Below are 27,743 nucleotides of genomic sequence, written 5' to 3' on the forward strand. Positions count from 1 at the left end.
ATGGAGCCAGCATATAGGAGGTGAGGTGAGGCAGGGACAAGTTATGGGGTGATGTGATGAAGCAGGAGAGGAAGAAGGCATAATTGAGAAGAGAGAGAGATAAGTCTTGTTCTATCCTGTCTTGCTGAAAAGCAGAAGGATGTGATGACAAAATCCTATAAGTCATATTCTCTGGCTGCATTATTTTTATGCTAAAGGTGTTCTAGCCATTTCTCTCCACTTACACCTCATGCCATCAACAGCTCTTCAAGTCCTCAGTGGACCACATGTGCTCTAGGATTGAGAAAAATTCAAGGGTTGAGCAGGAAAGTGAGGGAGAGCACTAAAGCCCCTTTCACAGTTGCTGTAGTAGGTTGAATCAGTCCCTGAGCTCTTGTGCAGAGGTGTAGCACCATGCCACAGTGGTGGATTTGTTGCCCATACCACATCTCTCTATCCTCAGACCAAGAACAACAAGGAAGGTGCACGTTGTCCATAAATATAATCTCTCTAAACTCTGCCTTGAAAGGAACTTCCAAGGCCGCAGACCACAGCTCCATCCCTTGTACAATGGAGAGCTATACTAATCTAATGCAGTCTTTTTCCAGTTGTGGAAATCTAGCCTGAGAGTTCACAGTTTCTGTGCTTATGTTTTGCTTTTTGTGTGGTTTCTCTGAAATTCAGTCTTTGTTCCACGTTACAAAATAAACCAAGTCTCATGGAACTCAGTTGTGATGCTCAGGGGCAACCTGCTGCATGCAAACAGACCTCCTGGAGCTTGCTGCTGAAGCCAGTTCTTCAGTGGAAAAGCTGCTCAGCACGCAGAGGGCATGTGCCCTCTGCTATTTTTCCTTGCCTGAGCCTTAGATGCTTCTCCTCTGAAGTTCAGTATCCTACAACAGCACTGCCAAACATGAAATCTAAGCCCAGTCTTTAGAAATTTTCTACTTGAGTTACTTTCACGTTTGAGTTGTTTTCTAGGTTGTAGGCTCATTTTTCCACTTATTTTGAATCCGCAGTCTGAAAACATATGTTCTGCTCTTAATTCTGTAACTGACCAAGCCTTAACACTACCCTTAAAGCATGAGGGTGTTATCAGAGGTAATACAGCTGAAGCTCTTTCTAATTTAGAAAACACTTCAGAAATTAACAATAATGCTGCCGATGTTACAGATTGAGTTGTGTATGAATCATTCTGCTGCTGTTTTCCAGTCCTGTCCTGTCCAGACCTGTAACTAAGTCCTGGAAGTGGACAGAGCCCTGTCTCTTCAGTGGTAATTTATACAAGTCCCTCTCTGCTAGGAAGTCCACGCTCTCAAAAAAGATGTTAGTTATTTACAAAAGTAAAGCCAGTGATGGTTTTAAAAGAAAAAGATTGCTGTTATTTTTTTTATAGACAGTGTAGTAGTTGTATGTTTGATATAATTTGAGAACATCTCCTGGGACTGCAGCAGGAGGAATGAATAACCTATAAACCTATCCTGGGGCACTGAAATGTGCTGGAAGGACATCAGGTGTCCTAAACTGTAGAGCTATGTTACGCTTGCACACTTCTCAGTAAATCCTGTTAATCTAAGTTTTTGGAAGTGATGCAGCTATTTTTGCTGCTAATTTATGGAGCTGGGAAGATACAAGGTTGTCTCAGCAGCAAAATCAAGTGATGAGTACAAATGTTCCCTTAGCCACAGAACCAACCTGACTCAGCTTGGGAGAAAAATTCAACACTGTGTAATTAAGTTACATGGAGCTGGTGTGAAATTACTCATTTCTATCAGAGAACTTATCCAAAAGGAAATCCAGGCAGATGCATTCTGCAGGAAGGCTGAAGCTGCCAGTGTTCAACAAGGACAGAAGTTATGACATAAATGAAATCAAATTAATAATTGTGATAATTTACCTACTTTTACATGTCTGAAAGACTTTTTCTTGATATATTGAAGATTAAATGACAATATAGTTAGGAAAAAGTTGTATTTGCTTAGCCAGTATGTCTCTCCAGCAAGTTTATTTGATACATGACTCAAAACTTGTCACAGATAAGGGAGCATTATTATCTGAATGGGCTGCTAAATAAATCTTTCTTTTGATTTTGGAAGGTCCCTGAAGTGCTACAATTTGACCAGCAGGTAAAGAACCTTCTATAGTTAGAATAAGCCAGAGGAAGCTTTCAAAGAAGATACCAAGGTTAATGTCACTGTCTCTTAATGCATGGAGTCTGACACCATGAATTCTATCTGCAGCAAGAGTCATGGCCACCTTGATTAAGCAAACACTAATAACTCTCTTTTTCCCCTTCATTCCTCTCTGGAGCTGACCTGGATAACCATCAAGATTCACAAGCAAAAACTGTAGCTATCTCTAGACTAGATTCCATTTTACTAACGTGCACCATCAGTAATCATTTTATGGACTTCTACTGCCATCGTGTGTTGAATAGACAGTAATACATTATTACACCAAAGCCTAACTATAACTGTCTCAACCTTATTTATTCTGCATCCCACAAAGGAAAAGAAGGGGAAAAAAACCAAAAAACAAAAAAGCAAGAGCAACACTTGGTGTGATTCAAATTTCGTATGTAAATAAAATCGATCTTGTGATGATAAGCCTGCTATCCATGTTCCTACCTTTCACAATAAAAGGACAGGAATTAATTTCAGCAGGCAGTGTAAAGGTCTGGATGCAGGATTTTGAGTCAGGAGAGAGAGAAGGGCTTTTTGTCAGCGTGCATTTTCTGTGCAAGCTTGTGGCAGCTACTTCTTCTCTCTACATCTTCCTCCATCACATCACCAGAATAACATTCACTCACTTCTACAAGGTGCTTTGAGGCAAGCAAAAATTAAGATGGACTAACATAACAGCTTGACCTGGTCTAGGTCCTGGTCCCATATGGCAAGAAGGCACAGATGTGCCCTGACCCACCTTTCACCCCTCCCCACTGCTGACCAAGGCTGAGGTCACAAAGCCTGGTGCCCTGGTTACAGTCATCACCCCTATGTAACACACACACCCCTCTGGTTCCACCAGGCAGTGTGGCAAGGCAGTCTGTCACTTAAGCCCCAGATCAGGTCAGGCAAAGACCTCCTGCAGGACAGCAGGGTGTCAGCATGGCTCAGACGTGGTCTTTCTCCCAGCCCCTCCAGCTAAACACCTCCCAGGAGGACAGAGATGCTGTCCTTGCTGCAGGGCCTGACCCCAGGAGGAGAGAAGACCACCCCTCACACAGCCAGGCCACAGCACCAGGTGCAGTCAGCCCTGGGCAGCATGAAGAGCTGTGGCAAGCTGAGGGCAGTGGCAACACGCAAGGGCAGCAGCAGCAGCAGCAGCAGATCCAGACAGAAGACCTGCCCCGCTTGCTCCAAAAGTGCAGCATGGCTGTAGGGCTCAGCAGAAGGAAGTGGCAACGGCTGCACAAGAGAAAAAATTATTTTAATGGAGAGGATGAGCTAGGGCAACAGGGGAGAGAGGAGGACGTCAGGGAGCAAGACCCCTGTGTACCTTCCTCCAGTGGTTGCAGGAGGCAGGGTGGGCAGCGCAGGTCTCCTGTGCACAGACCACAGCATAAGCAGCTCAAGGAGGGACACCGGCAGACGCACGACTGGTGGAGGAAAAAACAGCACGCTGATCCTCTCCACCAAGACCAGGCAGGTGACCGGGGCGTCCAAGAGGAAAGGGTGCTCTGGAATGTGAAGAAGCACTGCTGGGCCAAGATCTCAGAAGTCCCGCTGGAGACACTTCGAGAGGCAAGCAGGCGCCTCCGCCCCATGAACATGGCAGGGTACTGCCTGCCGGGGATGTGCTCGCCCTTCCACACCAACAAGGACATGGGTGCCAAGCATGAGTACCCTTGGAGAAATGAAGGGGCAGAGGCGGTGCCAACAGAAAACAGTAAGTACAGCTCTACAGCTCAGGACCTCCTGCTCGTGGACCCTCACACTTTCGTGGCCCAGAGGGAGGAAGGCACATCTACAGAAGAGGATGAAAACACACAGCCTGTCTTCCAAGGCTAAAAATGCCAAGACAACATCTCCTGTGAAACCTAAAGAAGAGTGACAGCACAGGAAAATATCTGACTTGTAAAATTACCAACTATTAAGAGGAGACAAACTCTTGGCATTCAGTTCCCTAAATAAATGTCTCTACACTTCTAAACCTGCTATCTACTGCCCGGTGATTCACACACACTGAGATAGGGCTGGCAGAATAATAACCAGAAAACAAAAAATGTTAGTATTGCACATGCCAAAGTGGTCAAAACCGGTACCCCATAGATTTGTCTTTTAGAGACCCTGTGTTCCCCTCAGGTATTATGTCCCATTCAGGAAGGCTTTTAAGTGCAATACTGTGTTCTACTGAAAACAAATTAAACAATTGTGGACAATTAAAACAAACAAACCCCAACATATATTTAAACACATATTAGAATGGAGGCTTTTTCAGTAGAAAAAAGAAAGACTACTTATTCAGGAAATATACTTTTTGATGAACAGACACTAAAACTTGCTTATCGATGGTTAATGTGTATATTTGCATATACACATGTAAACATTGTATATTATAGGCAAAATAAACACAGTTCCAAAATAGGACAAAGAACTGTGTGCAGTTCTGGGCCTTATAATTTCAGAAGAATGTCTGGGTACTCAAACATGTCCAGATGTGGACAGAAGAGTTGGTTAAGGTGCTGGAAGGAGCACCCTATGAGGTGGTGTTAAAGGCTTTAGGCCTGTCCCACTTGGAGAAATGGAGGCAATGGGGTGACTCTACAGCTCTCTACAAGGAAGCTCTCTACAGCTTCTTGAGAAGGGGAAGAGGAAGAGGGATCTCCTGATCTCTTCTTCAAAGTATCCAGTGACAGAACATGAGGGAATGATTCCAAGTTACACCAGGAGAGGTTCAGACTTGACATCATAGAATCATAGAATGGTTTGGGTTAGAAGGGACCTTAAAGATAATTTGCCTTCAATCCATCAACCACAGGCAGTGATAGCTCTCACTACACCAGATTGCTCAAAGCAACATCCACTCTGGCCTTGAACATTTGCAGGGATACACAGCATACATAACTTTCCTGAGCAACCCATTCCAGTGTCTCACCACTCTCATGCTAAAGAATTCCTTCTTGACTTCCAACCTAAGTCTATCCTTTGCCAGTTTAAAGACATCCTATCACTTGTAAAAAGTCCCTCGTCAGATTTCTTGTAGGCACTCTTCAGTATGTACAGGCTGCTATGAGGTCTCCCCAGGGCCTTCTCCAGACTGAACAACTCAAACTCAGCCTGCTTCACAGCAGAGATGCTCCACCCCTCTCATCATTTTAGCAGTCCCCCCTCTGAGCTTGCTCTAACATCTCCACATCCTCCTTTTGTTGAAGGCCCTGGAACTAGACACAGTACTCAAAGTGAGGTCTCATGAGAGTAGACCAGAAGGGAAGAACCCCCTCTCCCAGTCTGCTGGCCACACTTCTTTTGACACAGTCCAGGATAGAGTTGGTTTTCTGGGATGCAGGTACACAGTGCTGATGTTGAGCTTCTCATCAAACAACACCTCCAAGTCCTTCTCCTCCAGAATTGGCTGTTCTCAATCTATTCTCAACCCAACTTGTATCTGAGATTGGGATTACCCAGACCCAAGTGCAGGATCTTGCACTAGGCCTTACTGAACTTCCTGAGGTTACCACAGGCCCACCTATCAAGCCTGTTGAGATCCCTCTGGATGGCCTCCCGTCCCTCCAGTGTGTTGATCACAACAGCTTGGTGTCATCAGCAAACCTGCTGAGAGTACACTCAATTCCACTGTCCATGTTACTGACCTCTGAAGAACACCTCTCTCCAATGGTCACCACTTGGACATTGAGCAACATGTTGACCACTACTCTTTGTGTGCAACCAGACAATTCCTTATCCACTGAGTGATTCATCCGCTGAATCCAATTCTTTCCAATTTAAAGACAAGAATGTTGTGCAGAACAGTGTCAAATGTTTTGCATGAATCCAGGTAGATGTCAGTTTTGCACTAACACTGTGACCCTGTTGTAAAAGGCCACCAAATTTGTAAGGGACAGATCGACCTTGGTGAAGCCAACGTTGGTTACATTAGGAATTAATTCTCTACCAAGAGCATGGTCAAACGCTAGAACAGACTTCCTTGAGAGGTGGTCCATACACCAGACCTGCCAGTGTCTGAGGCATTTTAGGTCTCTTCCAATTAATTCTATTTAAGGTTGGAAAGGTAAAAAGAACAAGAGTATCACAAGACCAGAAACTTGTTTCCTCAAAAGCATTTCAAATTTAGTTCTCAAATCTTTCACATTCACCTTCAAATTGTTTGTACTCACGTCTTATTAATTGTCTTAGATTACAAAATGTCACAGCTTTAGCCAGCAACCAAGTGACAGATGCTCTCCGTTAGGGGGAATGCTCTCCGTCCAGGGGAAGACAAAAAGTGAGAGACACAGTAAGGGTGAAAAAAAGAAACAACTACAAAAGGTTTAATTAAATAATCAAATTTATTATTACTATTAATAATAATAATGAGGAATTGCATACCAATACATACAAATCTGTAGATATATTCAAATATGTACATTTATATGCAAATGCACAACCTGCACTCCTCAACTGTTAATTACTTCCTGACTAGAAGAGTCCCAAACCAGATTTAGCACCAGGTGGGAGTGCCTGTGTCCAGGGTCCCAATGAAAATCCACACAAAAAAACTTAGAAAGACCAAGCCAGTCCTTTGCAGGGAGACAGGGGAAGGTGACCTGTATTGATGAACAATGTTTTTTTCCAGCAAAAGAACACAATGCAAGAACACCAGAAGCAAGAGGGGAAAATGACAAACAAGCAGACCCCAATCCAGCCACCATGCCAACCAAAGAAACCAGATGAGAGCTCTCTCAAGAGCCATTTTACAGTGAGCACCATGGGAACGAGCACTGTGATTGGACCATTGGGTCATTTGATCCATCCTCCCCTCCCTGTAGGCACAGTTCCTCCTACCCTGTCCTGTCCTCCCCCTTCTCCCTCCATCCCCATTGAAACAGCCATATCAACAGGCCAGCAGCTGCTCTCAGGGTACTATAACTGTAGGAGTTTTTTATCCTAGTATTCTCAAACCTGTACATAAGATAAAAATCTTTCATTTCCTTCATGGATAAGAAGAGATTTGTCCCGGGTTATATGTATTTTTATTTTTTTTTTTAAGTGACTCTCCCTATCAAGATGATTTGTAAGACTGTCTGAGGTTAGGAAATGTTTTTCTTCTTTCTGTTTCTTGGTTAACTTTTAGTTGCATGTAAAAGTAGTTCTGTGTGGAGAAATATTCTGTAAAACATTACAAATGATTACTCAAAGTTTGACATTTTGGTCAAATGGAGTGTTCTATAAACCCAATCTGGTCTGTGCTCTTCGGGTATTTATTTTGATGCAGATTTCGTTTCCAATGTGCTGAAAAAAGCATTAGGTTTATTTAAAAGTGACAGAAGAAATCTGCTCATTCTCAAAATAGGACCGAGAAATCTCTAGATTTTGGTGTGTAAGAAGGTATCATAGCTGATATAAAGCTTTGAATATTTGTATTAGCTACATATTTTTGCTAAAGCAAATAGTGATGTAGCACAATGCTGAGGGGTTTTTTACTTATTATATCTTCACTGACTTAATTTTGAAAATTATCAAGTTCAGATATCCATGGTTTATGCTGGTTTTTTTGTACGTTTGGTTTTCCAGTTGTTTTTCTACTTACACAGACTGGTAGTATTAATTGTTCAGTTTAGCAGACAGTTCATAATGATACCATAGTGGAACTAATATAAATTTGTACTGAAAATTCAGAAAAAAAAACAAACAAAAATGACCTCTTTGCTCAATAGTTCTTTAGTTGTTGAAATAACAGTGTCCTATGAAGGTGGAAACACTTATTCCTTTTCTGTTTGTTTTTGTACTAGAAAAAATGAGAATGATACATATCATAGTTAGTACAAAATGTTTCTAACTTTGCTACACAACTGAATTAGTTTGAGTTTATTGCAGTTTTTCCCCACTAACAATTCACAAGTTATGCATAATCTTCTTGAATTCAATGATGGGCAACTGACACTGTATTGCGTAAATGCAACCACGAAGGAGGAGAATAAAATCATCCTGAATATGAACTTAGTTATTAAGAAATGTCTTCATAATTACTTCTGCAATTACTTATATAAAAAAATCTAATTTTCAGAAGTGCTTTCAATCTGGCTATAAAACTTTTTTAAAGCCTGAGTTTGAAGATCTGATAGTTTTGTCTATTTCATCTTTTATGATATAACTGCGAAAAGCAACTCTGTGGTACTGCTCTATAGTATAGCAGAACATGGTTTAAATATTGAATTTCTGTCTACAATGCTTCTACGGTATAAAAGCTAATTGCATTTTTAACACTTGCACTTTCTGACAAAAGAAACTAGAGCTGTTAGGTAAGTGTTGTCTGTGAACAGTGTTTTATCTCAAAAGCATGATGGAAATTTTGGTTTTTAATTTACAGGTGTAGATAGGAATGAAGAAAAAAAAGTTAGGAAGTGGAAGATGTTTTTACAACAGTAAAGAACCTGGACAGATTCTGTTTAATGGATTATTTTTAATAATGTCCCAAAAGGGCATGAGCCAGACATAGGGAACTCAAAGGGAAAAACAGCAGCAGAATATATCACTTTCTTTCTTTCCCTGCCATATTTTTTGGGGTTTATTAATGCAGAAAAAGTTTGCTCTAAAGTGCTCTTGCAAGTAAAAGGCTAAAGCAACACTACTTTTATGTAAAATTTTCAATTGACCTTGTTTATCAAGCTATATTTTACAACTAAGTTCTCCAGATAACCAGTTTCTAATAATTTCAAGGTGATGTGTAAATAATTTCAAATACGTGGCACATCAACAGCATGAGAATGTGAATTCTTCATGTATAAAGATAACATTTCTTAAGCCTTCCGTAACACACGCTTCTTAAAACATGAACTTATTGTGAACTCCTTCTGAATAACTATTTTTAATGACATCTGCAGGTATACAACAATCAGCTTGGCACTGACACTTACATTAAACAGGTCATTACATAAAAAATCTCAATCACTACTATTTTTACTCTACATAATTTAATATATACTCAGTTTGGTAAATTGAGGCCAACAAGTTACTGATACAAATACCATGAATGGTCATCCACAGACCTGCCAATGTCTCTTTATTGAACATTAGCAAATCAGCAAGGCTTTGTTTACTATTTCTTATTTTCTGATAGTGGTGCTAGAAAACAAAGTCCTATTCTTCTTTTCCTGAATGTGACACTGACAGAAGTGGTTATGACCTTCTGGTCCTTATTCCTGAGAGTGTAATGTACAAGGAGCACAGCCAGGTGACCTCTCTTCCTTTCCACAGTCTCACGTACCAGAGACAAGAGATCAGCCTAGCTGGCACTTCATTTTTGGTATTATATGCAAACAGTGACCAAAAGTAGGCTGAGAATGACTTTATAGCTATCAGTTTAGCATATCACCTCTAGAGGTAATATATACTGTCTCCAGTGTGCAATTTACAGTACTGCAAAGATATACAGAGCAAAGAGAATGGATGCTCAGATCTCCTGAATCAAGGGTAAGTATTGAAATTACTGAGCTATTAAATGGTCAGCTTCAGAAACTTGGAGAATCTCATCTTTGACTCTTTGTAATGTAACCATATTAGAAAATAAGCTCACACTCTCCCTAGGACAGTGCTGGTACCTGCCATGAAATAGCTATGACCACGTAGGTTATGACAGGTTCAGAGCAACAGTAAGCTAATTGTTGAGTAAGGCTACTACACCACTAGGAATAACTCAGTTTAGCACCACATGTCTTTCACAGTTTATTTTGCAGCTCTGTTGTCACAGTGACTTGTGAAGTCTTGTTGCTGCTGTTAGATCTCTTACAGTGACAAGTGAATGACTCAGTGTTGGATGTGAGGATAGACACCTAAAGGACCCTTCAGGTCCCTTGAGAAAACTGCTAAATAAAATGAAACAGGGCTATTGATGGAGCCTTTCACTTAGAAGGTCCTTACTCCATTTTCACGTTACTCTGATGCAAAAAAGCTGTTGAGACAAAGTCAGGCTAAGCAAGGTCTGGAGACATGTATATAATGGAAAGAATCAAGTTAAGGGCCAGGAAGATGGTTGAGGGATTGGTGCATCTGACATATGATGAGCTGCTGAGTGATCTGAGACTGCTCAGCTTGGAGAAGAGAAGGCTGAGGGAGACCTTATGAATGTCTAGAAATGCACAATGAGGGCAGTAAAGAAGACAGTCAGCGGCTCCTCAGCGGTGCAGTGGCACTCAGTTAATGGACAAGAAGCAATGGGCACAAGTTGCCATACAAAGAATTCCATTTGGATATGAGACATCCTGACCACCTCAGTGAGGGTTGCCAAGCGCTGAGACAGACTGCCCACGGAGGCTGAGGAGTCTCTCGTCCCTGGATCTTCAATACCTGATGGGGCAGGGTCCTAGGCAACCTGTTCTAGCAGCTTTTGTTCTGACCATGATGGTTTGGCTTGGCAACCTCTAAAGGAACCTTCCAATCTCAGCCATTTTGTGATTCTGTAAGCAGTTTACCTTGTGTTTTTAGTCTTTAGCAATACAAAGTAGTTGTTAATCACTATTTTAATAAATGAGCTATTCCACTGGAAACACAGCTTCACACTATTAATAATTGAATGATAGCACTCCTTTGCATTTGCCTTTCTAATTATCAAGAGTGATATTGTTTTTTGAATAGCAATACAATTCCTCCAGAATTATAGTTTAAATAGAAGTTGTGGCTTAGAATATACATCTCAAATGTAAACATTAAACAGTACTTGTAACTGTTTTCAAATTAAGCCACATAAATTTAAGAAGCTGCAGTGTTAAGGGTATGGTTAAAAGAAATCTAAGCAATGTAAAACTATTTTTTTTTGTAAGTGAGACAGGCACATGATTTATGTTCTATTATGCATTACTATCATTACAAAAATACAAAATTGTAACATCCTTCAAAATCCATGAAATCTAAACTGAGACTGCAAAGCACTAAGCTGGTAATACTTCTGTGCTGACTGCTGTTATTGCTATACCAGAATAGATTCAGGCACCTTGCTTTGATAGATGTTTAGGAGATGAGTATACAGTATTTGAAAATTATATAGTTCTTTACGAAGACTGCAAAAAAATTACTTCCTGATCCCAGCCTTCCTGATCTAGGAAGTCTCCCTGCCTGCTGAGCACTTTCTCTAACACCAGTTTTCTCCCAGTTTCCCATTTCTAATTTAGTTCCCTTCCTCAGGCTTCTCTATATTCCCTATATTCTCTATATTCTCTAACATTCCCAGACTAAGCAGCTGAACATTTTCCCTGTACCTCTCTCCCACCATAAGCCTTCATGCACACTGGAAAACTAAAATGTTGCAAAGCTCTCCAGACCATTAACATAGGGTCTGGCATCATTTTGGCCTGAATGAATTAGTAGTGCACTTCCATGCAATACCTGGAGTTAGCATGGGCTGGAGACCACTCAAAGCCAGCAGTCTTGATGTGGCCATTCTATTTTGAGTGGAAGGGATCTGAGCTATATAGAAATAAGCTGTACTGTGTTGGTTTCAATGCCAGAGAAGCTAATTTTATTTATTAATGCAGATAGAGCTTCAGTCTTTGTTCCAATCTTTATATCCTTCCTTTCCTGTTTGATCCATCCTTTCCAGCCTCTAGGTTAAAATTACATCTTTTTTCCTCTCACATTACCTGATAGAAGTACAATGTTGTGCAGAACAGAAGCAAGCTTCCCTACTCCAAATTTAGACTCAAGCCTCAATGCAGCCTGCAGTAGATCAGAGCTGCCCCAGTCCTTTGGAACCCTCTCCACCCACACACTGGAGTATCTGCTACTGTGTGTGTACCCATGAGGTGAGCACATGTGTGCTCAGAGCAGGTGAAATCCTCAGAAAAACTGCAAAACCTCTGCAAGTCTCCCATAGTTACTGTGAAGGTCTACCCCTCAGGACCTACTGTAGGCTCCCCTCTGAGAAGGAGTTTAGAAACCAAGGGGGTCTAATCTGAATCTCCCTGGGTTGCCAATCTGGTTTGAGTTCTGCCAATCACAGAAACTGAACTGCTAGCTTTGTGGACTTACCACCTAGCACCCATCACTAGGTGCAATGTTGGAACAAAAAAAAATACCTCAGCTCTGTTTGTTTGATTGTCTTAATTCACATTGTACCATATGTCAGTGCTTTTATGACTTTAGAAAATGGTACTAAAAGAAAATGTGTAAATTGTTAAATAACATGGAGTGAAAAATGTTACAGAACAAAAACATCATGGGGAATTTTGGTTGGCACAATTGCAATGCAACTGTGTGTAAATTGTCTGTTTTCAGTCAGTATTGTGATGCTGTTTGAATTTTGGTGTGAGGTTTATAAAGATTGTACAGAATGAATGGAAGAAGGATTGGAACTCCGCTTCATGTATCTGGCACATAGTGGGACCATGTGGCATGTTCAGAAGGAAAAATGTACTATTATCTGAACGTGTATGAGATGGCCAAACTAAAATGTACAGTCAGTATCCCTTCCATGTGTCCATCTCCAATATTTAATCTGCCTAAGACAAGCTGCATCTGAAAATGAGCTGCCATTGACTCTAAAGAATGGATCCCGAGTGATTACGTTTAAAGAGTTTAACACACAGGTACCACAAGTATCTAAGCTCACCTTGCAAAAGTGGTTAGCATTGCAGGTTATTACTAAAGGAGAATCTGTGGCATCTGTGGTGTGTAAACTGAACAGATAGAAAATACTGTATTTTTATCCATAATGCCACAACTACCTCTGAGGAAGTCTGCAACAGAGGAAGGAAGTTATCAAACAGACAGGTGAACTCTGAAAGCCCATGCAGTCAATGGTGGTGAACTTAAACCACTGTCATGGATCACCTCCTTGCTCAAGAAATGGGACTGACAGGGTGGTAGGATTGGATTGCTGAAATGGTATTTATGTAGACTGTCATATTAATGGGACTAAAAATTGGCCTTGTGATTATTTAAATTCTGGCTCTCCTGGCTTTTCCTCTGCCATGTAAAACTCACCACAAGGGACAATAGTACAGCATGTTTGAGCCATGGAATGGTTTGGAGGATCAGCCCTCAAGACTTACTGTGGAGTTGAAACACAATTGTGAGTCCTCTAACAAAACAGATGTCCTGAAAAAGGCCTCACAGATGTCTTTGGAAATAATGGCCTACATGTGGCCTAGGGCCTGCATATGGAAAAGACAAATAGAGTTAACGGCTACATAGAGATAATGATTAAAAGAAATCTAAGCAATGTAAAACTATTTACAGAGAGGTAGGGAGCTCCACTTCAGTTGCTCAATTGTGATATGTCTTACTCAAATTGTCAAAACAATTGGTTAAGCACAACAGGCCTATAAAAGGAGAAGCTGTGATGGGGTGATTTGGGAGCTTCACTGATACCAATTGTAGAATCCCAAAACGAGTATTTGTCTCAAAACAGCCTCCCTGACAAAATGGACATTGTGCTCGGGCGGAGGCCTCATTCGATAGCCATCTGGACTCTCTTCTCTCAATGAGAGACCCCCATTTGGGTAACCACCCTGATAAACAGGGCCCTATTCTCACAAGAGCAGCCCCTCCTTTAGTGGTTATCCTGATAAGCTGAACACTGGCCTGGCAAGGGGAGCTCCGTTTGATGGCCACCCTGACAGGCAGGACACTGTCCTTATTCCATAAGGGACAGTGGACATGTTTACATATCCACTACCTAAGATACCCATGAAAAAACTGGTCATCTAGGCAAGAACAAGCAGTACAGACCATGATTTATCATGTTTTCAGTCATATGGTTGGCTGAGTTATGATACTTAGCTATGTCAAATTTGAGATCCCAGTTCTGTACCAAAACTGTGGCTTAAACCGCCTTTATTATCTTTTAAAATCTCTTTTGAATACGAAAAATCTGGGCAATTACAGATTCTCCTATAGATGATCAAACATCCCCCTTTACAAACCCCTGCAGGGACTTGTGCCCGAGCACCAGGCTGAGTCCTACCGAGCCGGGGCTGTTGGCGCCCACCGCTTGCCCCCCACCCGCACCGCTCCGCCGGCCCACCCCGAACCCTGACCCGCTCCTCTCCGCCGTCCCGACCCTCGCCCCTCGGCTCCCCTCCGGCCGTGCTGTGCGCTGGGGAAGGGGCGGCGGAGGGCGGGCGGGCCGGGGGCGGAGGCGGCTGCGGGAAGGATGCAGCTGCTGCTCCGTCTCCGGCAACACCGCTTTTCCCTGCCACTTGCCTTACGGCTCGGCTTCACGTCTTTTCCAGCAGCGGCACAATGCCAGCGCATGTAGAAAGCTGCGAAGTAGGGGAGCTGAGGAATTGCAGCGTGGTTAGTTTAAAAGGTGTTTTTCGCAAAGGAAGTGGCAGGCCTTGTGCAGGAGAAAAGGGTTTAGTAATCCCATCATCACAGAATATTAGGGGTAGAAATATTAGGGGTAGGGACCTCTCGAGATCATGTAGTCCTGCTAGAGCAGGATACTATAGAGCAAATTCCACATGAGTAAGTCCAGGAGAGTTTTGAGTCTCTCCAGGGATGGAGATTCCACAACCTCCCAGGACAATTTGTGCTAGTACTGTGTTACCCTCAGAGTAAATGCATATTTTCTCATCATCAGGTTAAATCTTCTGTGTGCCAGTTTGTGACCATTACCCATTGTTCTGTCACTGGAAAACACAGAGAAGAGTCTGTGGCCCCATCCTCCTGAAGCACACCCTTTAGATATTTATAAATATTAATGAGATCCCCCCCCTCAGCCTCCTTTAAGTTAAACAGCCCAAGGTCTCTTAGCCTCTCCTCACAGGGCTGATCCTTCAGTCCCTTAATCATCTTAGTGGCCCTGTGCTGGATCGCCTTCAGTAATTTCCTGTCCTTTTTGAATTGGGGAACCCAGAACTGGACACAGTACTCCAGATGAGCCCTCACCAGGGCAAAATAGAGGGGGAGGAGAACCTCCCTTGGCCTGCTGGCCACAATCTTTTAAATGAGCCCCAGGATGGCATTGGCCTATTGGCTGTGAGGACACATTGTTGGCTCATAGTGAGCCTGTTGTCCACCAGGACTCCCAGGTCTTTTTGCCCAGAGCTGCTTTAAAGCAGGTCAAACCCTACCCTGTAGAGGTACATGGGGCTGTTCTTCCTCTGATGGAATACTCTAATGATTGTGTTGTGATTGTAGGGTTTTTTTTATATCCAAGCTTTCGTTGCTTGCACTGAAGCCCTTCTCTGTTCAGCAGAGCTTTTTGCACCAAGTGACAGTAACCTAAAAGGACCAAATTACAGCTTCAATGTACCCTTTCAGCTTCCCTGCTTCTCTAATAAATGACAGCTGAACACTGAGGCACTACAGTATTTTGGCATCTAAGGGATAGTCCTCTTAGGAAAAGTTCTAAACAGTTTAAAAGTTTAATAGCCATAACAGTTTGATACTTAAGTGAAAAAAAAATAGTTCAGGAAATAATGGATTTTCATATAATCATAGGATGGTTTGGGTTAGAAGGGACCTTATAGATCATAATCTAGTTCCACCCCCTCTGCATGGGCAGGAACACCTTCCACTAGACCAGTCTGGAAGTCTAGAGTCTTGTCCATTTCCAGTCCTGGCCTGCTGAATAAAAAAGAATAAGAAATTTGCAAAAAAAATTTTGAGCCCTGATTTTTCCACAGGTTGAATAATAATAATATTACTAGAGATGTCATTGTGTCCATTCATAAACTGTTCAACAAGCTCTGAGTGGACACTGTAAAAGAAATATAAGTGTCTCTGTTTTGTGGTCATCCTAGCTCTTACATGGACTGGGAAGTATTTTTAACTGTTACTAAGAGGCAAGAACTGAAAAACCAAAGAAAAGCTGGTTGCAGCCTCAGGGCTGAGAGTTGGGAGTGGGAGGAGAAAAATTTTAAGCCAGTTAAAAACCCTGGGAAGTGAAAAGCATCAGCCCCCTTAATCTCACTGCTGGTGGGAGTAGTAGAAGTAGCTTTCCATCTGCTCAGATCTAGTTTGCAGAGCTAGTCAGAGTCCAACAGAGCATTTTTCTGCTCGGAAACACAGTTTGTAAAAAATGAAATATAGAATTCAGGGTGACAGTGACAAACTGTCATTTAAAATATAACAATGGTGACAGAGGGGAGATGCTGCTAAAAGCAAAAGGTAACATATCCTGGTTTTGTTTCCAAATAATGTTTCATTTATATTCACAGAAAACTGGGGAAGCTAAATTATCTATACTTGATAAGACCAGGATTAAGTTACATTATACATCCCTAAAGTCTGCTCAAAATGACCACTATATTAGACTGACAGGCATCTGGGTATATCATAAAGAGTTCTCTAAAAGTGTTTTTGAGATTAAAAAAAAAATAAAATCCACACACTGAATTTTTAATGTCATTATCTCTACTAAATAGACTTTGGGAACACAAAGCTATCCTGAATATGAAGTACAGTGATGATTTTATGTCCATAGGGTCTAAAAGAACATAGGGATGTACTTAGAGAACATAGGGATGTGCTTATGGTTGAAGCAATATGCCACTGACTTTGGCAAAGCTGAACACAAAAAGAAGTGTTATCATTCTCATGCTAAATCTTCTCCTTTTTAGGCTCAGCAAAGTACAGACTAGGGATGTCTCTGCTCCTAAATGTAGAGGGAAACCTACTTTTAATCAGTTACCTGAGGAGACAGACGCTTACTGAAATATAACACTAAGTTTCAGAAAAAGAGGTTCTTGGCCAGAAAATTTGCAAGGTTACAAAAGATGCATGAGGATTTCGTGTACAATGAAGAGCTGAACAAGCCTATCTGTTCTCCTCAGAAGTCATTCTCTTCATAATTTAGTTTCTTTCGTAGGTAATCAAGCTCATGCAGACTTTTTAAAGGCTAGCAAATTGTCCAGTTTGCTGTAGATTTTCAGCAGAATGAAAGGTGGGACAATATTATTCTCCTCCTCATATTTCAGTGACTCCACTGGGAGGCCCTCTAACTGCCTGGGGAAATAAACTGCCTATTTATATTTTATTGTCCCTCCCTGCCCATAACTCCCAGCCCACAACAGCAGGTAAGTAAGTGGTTTGTTAGATAAATTGCAATAACCAGACATCAAGCTTAATTCTCAGTCTGTATTAATAAGGCTGTCCTTTAAATCAGTGGAACTCTTTATTAGTTCATACAAGCTATACATCTCATCTATTTTATTTAAATCCTGGGAGTTTTATCTTGTTTTCATCAACCTTCTCTGCTGCCTTGCCTAATTGTCGAAGAGACATCTTGCCTCTAGAGAGAAAGTAACTGAATATGGTTTTCGAGTTACTACAGTAGCTGAATCACAGTACATGGTTTCTGAAATCACATCCTTTCTTTGGTGATGGGCAATAAGATAGAGGGGGCTGCATGAATTAGTGAGTGCCTAGGAGAGATTCAGAGAAAAGATGGATTTTGGCAGGGTAATGTGTACTTTTAATCCACAGAGGAAGCGTAGAAAAGAGGACGAAAGAACCCACTGGCAAACTGAAGGTTTTGGCAGAACATTTCTCCTGAAAAGAAGCTCCAGTGTGAACTGTATGTCAAAAAAAACCCCAAGATAATAAATTAAACTAAAGTAGCTGAAAGTACTTGTGCATTTTTACATCCCTAAGCATGTACTTTTTTATATCATCTTTTAAAAAGCAGAGTTTCTTTAACAAGAAGATGGCTTGTTAGAACAGAGATGTTCAGAAATTATGTAACTGCTGTAATAGACTGAGAATTAATTTTTTTCTTTTTCAGTGCTTAATCTTTTAAATAAATGCATACACTGGTTAAGATATCTATCTTGGCCAAATAAGCATTCAGTTTTTAGATTAATTACCTATAAATGTCTTCATTATTTGAAAATATTTTATGGATAAAATTCATTCATTTAGTGCTGAGATAAGGATTTAACAGGGCAGATTTCTGTTTGGATTGTCATTTTATTGAGGTGAATTCTTTTTACAATTAGGATTATGTGATGGATACCTTTTATTTTTTTACCTCCAGGGTAATACTAATAACAGTAGTTTTTTAAAAAGTCTTAAAAATAATAGAAAGAGAAAGGAAGATACCAAATAAGATGAGCAGCCTTGTAACATGTTAGAATTAAGCTAAGTGCCTTGGAGAAGGAATTAAGAAAGCAATCAAACAGACAGCAGAAGTGAAGAAAGCCCTGTGACTGGAGGGCCTTCTAATGCAGCACATGTTCCTACCAGTCAGCATTTCCTTTGAAAGGTTGGAACATCCTTGTTTGCTCTTCAGTGACAGATTAAGCACAGATGGCAATTCAACAGCCTTGTCTGTGCTTGTTGGCCCAGAGAACGTGACCTGCATCTGTTTTAAGCAACAGACTAATGTGTTTGCTGAGGAAAGCAGCAGGCATTGCTGAGTAATCCTTGGATTCACATGAGAGCCTCTTTTCTTGCCTCTGAGACTTTTCCAACACAGAAGAGCAGGTGTTCGTATGTGCTTGTTCTAGGATGAAAGATGGCTTTCTGGAACACTGCTAAAATGTCTGTTTTGTCAGATTTTTGTGGAGAATGTGAAAATGAGCACACGATGCTTCGCAGAAAGGTTAGTGGAGTGCCACACCACAAAAATCTTGTTCATAATATGTTAAGGCATGATTTGAATGTGCATTAAATATATATATATATATAGTTGCAAGTGTAAGTATATTTACTATATAAATGTATAGCATTTTCGGCAAACCAAGATTTTTGTGTAGTACATACAAATCTACATGTGGCAAGTTTGTCTTCTGTATTATAACCTCTAAAAAAAGTTCTGAAAACAGCATTTGCTTTCATTCTGAAACTCAAAGCTGTGCTGAACTACCAGAGACTAACGCAGTGGTTATAATGTTATTGAGCCATCTAGAGGGTGACCAAAACCTGGTACATTCTCAAACATAGCCCCACTCCTCCATATTGATCTCAGTGTTCTCTGCTGTTGAAGTTAGGATGTTCCAAAATCGTAATTGTCTTTTGGAAAGAGTTTAAGAAGTACTTTAGCTACTTTCATCCCTGCAAATTTCCTGGACACCATAGCTCTGGGGATACCATTTTGAGGGCAGCTGGTTAGAGGTCAGGCCAATGCATGCTGAGGGCCATCTGTATGGCACTTGTGAAGATGCCACCACACATACAATAAAGCTGAGAATCCTGCAGAGATGTGCCAGGCAGTCTAATACCCACACTTCTGGGAATATGCTCCACAAACTGTTCTGCACTGGAGGCAAATGTTGAAACTGTTACAAAATACCAGTTATTCTGAAGATGTGCTTTAGTGTTAGCAAGAATAGATTGTTTGCTTAAAAATAAAAAAGCAAAATAAAACAAAAAATGCTAGAAAAGTTTCTTTGTTGTGTACATTTCTCTGCAACCATGGATTAAATTTATCATGTAACTTATCCTTGGTGCACAAAATTGGTAAGATGTGATAATGTCAAAAATAATTTTCTGGAAAGAATTCTGAGGTACTAACCCAGATATTTCAGAAAATGCTGTGATGCTAATGGCTTTATTTTTTTAAACCTAAATGACATTTTCAGCTTGTGCGTACCATTTAAACAATTACTATTTCTAAAAAATTTTGTTTCAAGATTTTTTGTACAGTCAGATTTTGCATAGCTAAATAGTCAAAACTTCGTGTTAGAAGGGATATCCATCTGCTTGTGTCACAAGGAATTTTTTCCAAACTCAATTTTATTTGCCCTTTTTCTACTGCAATCACATTACATCAAAGCAGAATATGAGCACGAAATGTAGATTTTGGGGTGTTATGGCAGAAAGGCTTAGTATTGCATCATGGAAATAAGGAGACATTATGGGTAATTTAGAGAAATGGTAATTTTTAAGTACATTCTTTGCCATATACTTATTTGTTATATACTTTTCTATCAAGGTAAAGAAATTTTATAGTTCTCAGACAATTCAGTTAGCATGACCTGCAATTTAATAGTTAAAAGCAATAACTTTAATATCAGTACTTTTTAAGTTTGTAAACCTCTTTAAACTTACAAGAGGAATTATCTTCAAATTCAGTATTAGGAGACCCATAATTTAACATGTTTTTGCAACCCTTTCAACTTTTTTACAATATTTTTTCACTATTTCTTTAAAAGACAAAAAAGATATAAATTCTACAAATCCTAAGGAACTGGAAAGAGGGATTTATAGGTAGAATATTAAATACTTTCTTGATATAAAACTTCTGAAGCAGATCCTCACACTCCAACAAATGTCTTAGTACACAATACTCAAAAACAAAATAAATCATGTATTTGTTCAGTTCCAACTCTAAAAACTAAAAGCAATCTTTACCTACTAAATACCACCAGTTGTATGAGTCGGAACATTTGCATAGATGTTTATTTTAACAGATAAATATAAAAATAAAGAATCTTTGTGGGCATATGTCAACATTTTTTCCTTTTAAGCACTGACCAAATTAATGAGTACCATTAGCATGATAGAGATTTTGTGAACTGGAATAACTATTTGAGTTGTCAAAGTTATTAAGAATTATTCTCCTGCTAATTTAAAGCCTGCATTCCATTCCACTCCATAGAGTTTAATTTACTTTTTAATTACTTTAAGAAGAAAACTGTGTTACACAGCATGTGAAAAATAACACCTCCCCCTAGCAAATCATTTTTGCAAGTGGTGCCACATACATTACTGACGTGTATCAGGGATGTTCTTAGCTGATACAAACTGTTATATCCAAACAAGTCAGTGTCACCACAACTATTTATTTCATCTGAAGACCTGGATTCCACAGTTTTCAAGTCAGAAGTAACCACTGTCACAAGGAATACAATAATTAGAGTTTTAACAGACTGCTGTTTCTCCAACTACAAACCAAGCTCAGTGAAAAAATCCAGCAGTGACCAGAACTACCATGCTCATACTCTTTTTCTGTCTGTTTTTTCATTTTTTTGGTTGGTTGTTTTTTTGGTTTGGTTTGGTTTTTTTTCCTGGAATATAATTAAAATAAGTTCTGGTCAAAACCAGCAGACATTAGCAGCCTCAGAGCAGGCCAGGCTTGCATAAGCAAAATGCTTCGAAACATTCCCATTTCTGCTTCTCTCCTGCTATTCTGTTCTTCTAAATCCTGCACTTCTCATCAACCACTGTCTTTATAATACAGGAGGTATCCAACACAGGACGAGGTGGTGGGTAATCCCCCCCAAATATGTGTCTTAGCTAGCCCCAGCCAGCAGCTGTCCCTGAGACTGATAAGGAGGCATCTCTGACAGACACACTCAGGACCGGCCACCAAGCACTTGCAGACCTTCCCCCCCAAGCCTTTGGGTCTGGTTCTTCCCTAAGCCTGATACCATCAGTAATGTTGCTGAGCCTCATGGCAGAGCAGTTTCAGGGAGGTCAGACTGAGACCTGTGCATTTTGAGGTGACACCATTAATCATTTCCAGAATTTCCACAAGATCTGTCAGGTTGCCCTAGCACTCAGACAGCAAGACATGGAACCCTTTGCAGTGCAAAAAAGTTTATCCTGGTGCAGGCAGGATACTGTGATCCAGATGTATCAGGATCCAGTCACGGAACAGGAGAGAGGACTCCAGGGTTGAACTATAGGTGGCAGTATGTTACCTGTCAAAGGTTTCATACTCGGATGCAGTTGTCAATAGCTCAGTCGGCAGCTTCATTCTTGCATTGTAACCCTTTCTGAAGGAGACTTTTATGATAGTGTAAAGGACCATACAGATGGAGCCTTGAGCATTTGTAATTAAGAAACCAGAAAAACACAGAAGACAAAAAGAAGCCCAGAGGAAACACTGGCTCATTGCTTAGCAAGATGGGGGCCAGGTTACAAAGGACATGGAAAAGAGAAGTACTGAATGCCTTCTTTGCTTCTTTGCTACCTTCTGCTTTACAACTTCTTTGTCATTACTAGTAAGACTGGCTTTCAGGAATATCAAGTTCCAGAGTCCAGGGGGAATTTTGAAAACAAGAAGCAGTACCCTTAGTGGAAGAGGATGTCAAGGAATACTTAAGGAAACTGGGCATGAATAAGTCCATGAGTCCTGATGAGCTGCACCCACAAGTACTGAGGCATCTTGCTGATGACTGCAGCAGCTGAGAGAACTACCTGAGGGCAGGAGGAAAGCAAATATCACCCTTGTCAGCAAGAAGGGCAAGAAGTGGGATCCAGAGAACTATAGGCTGCTCAGCCTCATCTTGATCCCTGGGAAGGTAATTATGGAAAGTATTTCAAGGTACATTAAGAATGAGGAAATCATCAGAAGTAATCAGCATGGCTTCACCACGGGAAGTCATGGATGGACAAGCAGAAAGTCAGGTAAATTAAAAATGGGCTGAGATTAAAAATGGCCCCAGAAGTCAGAGGACAGTGGCACATTCTTGTTGGAGGCCAATGACTAGTGATGTACTCCAAGGATCCTGTCCTGTTTAACACCTTCATTAATGATCTGGATGATGGGGTAGCATCCAGCTACTCTCAGCAAATCTGCAGACAACACCAAACTGTGAAGAGTGACTGGTATGTTGTGCCGCTATCCAGAGGGACATCAGCAGGCTGAAGAAATGGGCTGTCTCATCATAATTAAGTTCAACAAAGGGAAGTGCAAATTCCTGTACGTAGGGAAGAACCACCCTGTGAACCAGTGTGTGCTGGTGGCCACCTAGCAGGAAAGCAGCTTGGCAGAAAAGGACCTGCAGGTTGCACACCAGGTTGTACATGAAGGCAGTATTGTGCCCTTGTGGCGAGGAAGCCAAATGGCATCCCCAGCTGCATTAGACAAAACATTACCAGCACATTAAGGTCCTTCTCCTTTATTCAGTGCTGTGAGGCCATCCCTGGAGTACTGTATCCAGTTGTGGTCTCCTCTGTACTAGAAAGACACGGACGCACTGGAGGAAGTTCAACAAAGGTCTACAATGATGATTACTAGACTGGAACATCTCCCTTTTGGAGAAACACTGAGAGAGCTGGGACTATTTAACCTAGAGAAGAGAAGGCTCAAGGGAATATCACCTCAATGTGTATAAAAACTGCAGGGCACATGCAAAGAGGATGCAGACAAACTCTTTTCAGTGATTCCTAGTGACAGGACCAGACATTGTAGGGACAAAATGAAACACAGGAAAACATCAGGAAACACTTTTTTTACTGTGGGAGTAATATAGCACTGGCACAGGTTACCCAAAGGACACTGTAAAGTCTCCATCCTTGCAGATATTTAAAAGACATCTAGATTCCTGAATTAGGTGCCATAATATACAAACTGAATTTAATTTCCTCCTGTATCACCACAGATCCAAACTAAATTTTACAAGTATTTTAGGCTTGTTTTTTCCTTTGATGATATGGAGATATATCTATTTTTATTTAATGAAGAACATAACTAAATAAGTCCATCTCATCAGACACTAAAAAGTACATCTATGAATAAAAGCTCAAATATAAACTAAGCTTAAAAAAAAAGGTTTTTCTGTACTTCAATATGACAATCAGCAAAGACTTTGCAATCTTTCCACTTAAAGACTTAAAACTCTTGTTACATTAGTGTTTCATTTTGGTTTTGATTTCTGTTCAAAGATATTCTGTCAATATTTTGGAGCACTTCAATAGATCTTCCTGATATAGATCAAGCATGACAGAAAAGCAATTGATTTTCTGTCTCATCATTAAAACACCTTCCTTCTTTTTCTTGTTACTCTGAAGTAACTCTGAATACATGAGTTAGATATGGCTTTAAATACATTCCTAAGAAAAAAAGTTAATAGTAGTAGCTCATTATTTCCAGTATGTCATCAGAGAGATCTGAAGTGTCTTTAAAGATAATTCATGTGATGTATTGTACCATAGCTTTAGCTTTTTCGTACCAATCTGCTTACTTTAGGGCATAAAATATCAACCACCACTAGAACTTGACGCAGTGCAGCTTGAAACATCAACCAGAACAATAGCAAGAACTGAGACTTGTACTGTACATACATAATGGAAGACATATACTTTTTTTTTTTTTTTTTTTTTTTGGTAAGATGCTTTAAATTGTGGCAAAATAGAAAATTAATAATGTGTCTAAAAGTGACAATGACAATGAAATGGTTGTAAAAAACATTCATCTAAATAACTATTTTTCTGCAATAAAGTTCATATGTGTTTATCAAAGATAGAAATTCTACAATGCTGCCATAAAAAAAAAATTCCATAGAAGAGGTACACAGACTTGATGTTTTGATAGTGCTGAGGTTGAAGAATGAATGTTAACACAGAAAAATTGATTTTATTATAAAAACAAGATAAATATTATTATTGACAATGCTTACTGTGATAAATATTATGTATGTTATCAAACTTAGGCAGAACAATGGTCTATTTTAATGCCATTTTTTCCTTAGAAACAAATGCATTTGGCTTTAATATGAAGAACACTATTTTTCAGGAAAACCCAGGAAAGAGGCATAAACAGGAGACAGCTGAAGAGAAGACAAGCATCAGTAGTACTTTGATGATGCAGGCAAATAGGTAAATCACCTACACGAATTTGATATTTCTTCTTATAGTTAATAGCTATTGGTTAAGCTTCTAATCCTGTCAAGCAAGAAAGTTATTTATCTAAAGTGCTCCAGCAGTCATAGAAAGTGCTATTGGCCAAGATATTTGAAAGTTTCCATATACCATTTTCAAAATCATGGCAGTGTGAACACTTGCAGCCCTCAATGTCAGAAATGCCTCCTTCACTGTCCCTTTGCACACGTGTCAGAATTCACTGCTCTAAACCTTTTCTTAGTCACAAAACACATCTGCCACAGACTCTTGTTGTACTTAACAACTTAAGAAGATTAGACTTTTTCAGAAAACTTCTAAAAATTAAATAATTTTAAGTATTGCACTCTTAATGTGAAGCAAGGCTGTAGCAATTGCAGTCACAAAGCCACAGATATACATCTAAATTGTGATTTATTTTATTACAGGTTTATTTTATTCCAGATTTGTGAAAAGTAAAAAAAAAAGCATTGTCCTTAGCCTATACAATAGAGGAACACTCTTAGGTGACCATGTTCTGTGCTATTAATGATTAAAGAGGAAAGAAAAATAAAAAATAGCACATCATTTTTCATCAATGCAGAATGTGGCAGGCAGCAATTGAAGACACATTGTGTGAGATACAGAACATCCCTGAACCATCCTTTATAACCAGTGTTTCTGTGATGTCTTCATTCCTTTGACTGAGCCATCCTTTCTCACCACATCCCTTGACAACATTTAAGAATGAGGTTTAAATGTCACAAATATCAAGCAGTTTTCCTCAGAGGATAATGGATTTTATCGCTGCTTTTTTGGAGAATGGTTGTTGTCATTTTGATATGTAACATGGTTAAAAAATGGAAATTAAGTTAAAGTAGAACTGATAGCTTGCTTATTACATAGACTTACATTTCCAGAGAGCAAACAATGTCTAGGTATTTTAAGCTTAGATAATGAAGGGAAAAAAGTGAATAGCTTAGGAACTTTGAAATGCATCTTTATAACCCCCATCTTTTTAGACAGGAATCCACTTCCAGTGAACAGGCAACAATTTTCCAGCACTGTACAGAGCTCTTTGACAGACACACCTCACAATTCAGGGGCATTACCCTGGCTTTCTAACCCATCCTTTTTTTCTGCTGAAAAAGGCTTTGAGAATAGTTAATATTTCTAGTTTGTGGTAATGTTATTTATGGTGTAGTCAAACAAAAACTCTTTCTCTTAGTTTCCAAAGCACTTGATACCTTTAAATTATATTTTTACCTTTTATCCCACATTTTCAATTTCTATATAAAAAACCTTCAGAAATGCCTCATTCTGAAGATAAAAACAAATAAGGCTATGACATTTCCAAAATTTTCCATATTCTAATTCTTTTTTTAGCTGATCCTGAAACTGAGCAAACTTCACTGTCTTGAGAGGACCACATGCTGCCTGTGACAGACCTTGTAGTTTTCTCTCTGTCTGACAGAGAAGATATACATAAACTTTTTCCAAACAATTTCCCACATTAAATGGAAATATTTAAAGAACTATAATGTCTGACAATTTTTTTTTAATTTAAAAATGTGTTTTGTAGATATTAAAAAAAATGCCTATTTAGATGTTCAATTTCTCTTTATAATAGCAGAAATTACAGAGACATTTTTCATGCTCTTGGCCCATGGTTGTTCAAGAGTAATCTCACTTGGCTAGCTGTGTCTATTTTTAGCTGTATAGTTTGGGTCTTCTTTTTTAATCCAGATAACTTTTTTTTTTTTCCCTGATAACTATGAAATACAGTAGCACATCTCCATTCTGTATTCTAGTCTCCTGTCTAGACCATGGTGCTCAGATGATATAAAATTTATCTATAAAAGAGACTTTGTAGAGCTGGGAGTTAATTTCATATTTTCTGTAAATTGTGAATGCTTAAAACTCCTCTTAAGTTTCTAATTTCTGCATGACTTTCTTGTAGTGTACCAAATGAGGGTACCATGGTAGCTGTGGCTGCTAGTTAATAAGATGATTATTTTTATCATCCTTAGTAGATAATTGGAATGGGTCAAGTATCTGTAGGCAATCAAAAAGGAAATCAAAAGGACTGAATTAATCAGGTTAGAATTTTAAATGTCAGCAGGAAAATTCCTTCCAATACCAGAAGCTAGTTTTGAAAAAAGTACCACATGAAACAAATACAACTCTTTGGAAAGGAAAAAAAAATCAGTCTAGAATCTGAAATACAAAAGGAAAATCTTGTAGGAAGAATATTTAAGGCTTTTATTCATAAAGTCACATTTCCAGATCACTCTTTCACTGAAAAATGTTTTTCTGTTTAGCATATGTGTCTGAAATAAATGAGACCAATAGGAGACTTTTCAAGGCTCGAATTTCACACCAAATTCTTTACATGTGAGAAGACCTTTTCAAAAAAGTGGTTTTGACTGCAGAGAAATTTAATTTTAACTATGTCTTATGATCCTGACACTTACGTTTGAACTTCTGCTTGCATACTAACAAAAATAAAGTTAGATTCATGTATAGGAAGAGCAACTATGTAATTAGACTTTCAGTCTCAATATTCCCACTACATTTGAGAAACAAGAGGCTGATTCAATGCTGTTGTGAAGTGGGAAATGATTTACATTTTTTGAAGAATATTTTCCAGTACAGCAGCAGTGCTGTGTGTTATTTTGCAGTAAATCACTTATTAGGGGTCACTCTTCATATCTTCTCAGAGTAGAGATGGATATTAGCTTCACAAACCCACATTCAGGGCTCTCCTCTCCTCTCCTCTCCTCTCCTCTCCTCTCCTCTTCTCTCCTCTCCTCTCCTCTCCTCTCCTCTCTGTGCCACGTTTCTCTTCCAGCTGGGAGAGCTCTTTGTTCTTCCACTACTGTTTCTCCATGCCAGGAGCTTGTGGTGCTCATATCCTTCCAAGGAGCATGGAAGTGCTTCAGGGTATCAGAATTTTAAACTGTTCTAGAAATCAAGGAGATGGAGGGGAAAGGGAATGCTATTGTGCTGAAAGACAATAACCCCACAGCAGGAAAGCTTGTTCTAGTCTGTCACTTTGACACGAATCCTGACGACCAGGCACAGCTAGGATCCACATAAGCCACTTCTGATAGAGCA

Source organism: Heliangelus exortis, chromosome 1 (assembly GCF_036169615.1).
Source record: "Heliangelus exortis chromosome 1, bHelExo1.hap1, whole genome shotgun sequence".
Taxonomy (NCBI): Eukaryota; Metazoa; Chordata; class Aves; order Apodiformes; family Trochilidae; genus Heliangelus; species Heliangelus exortis.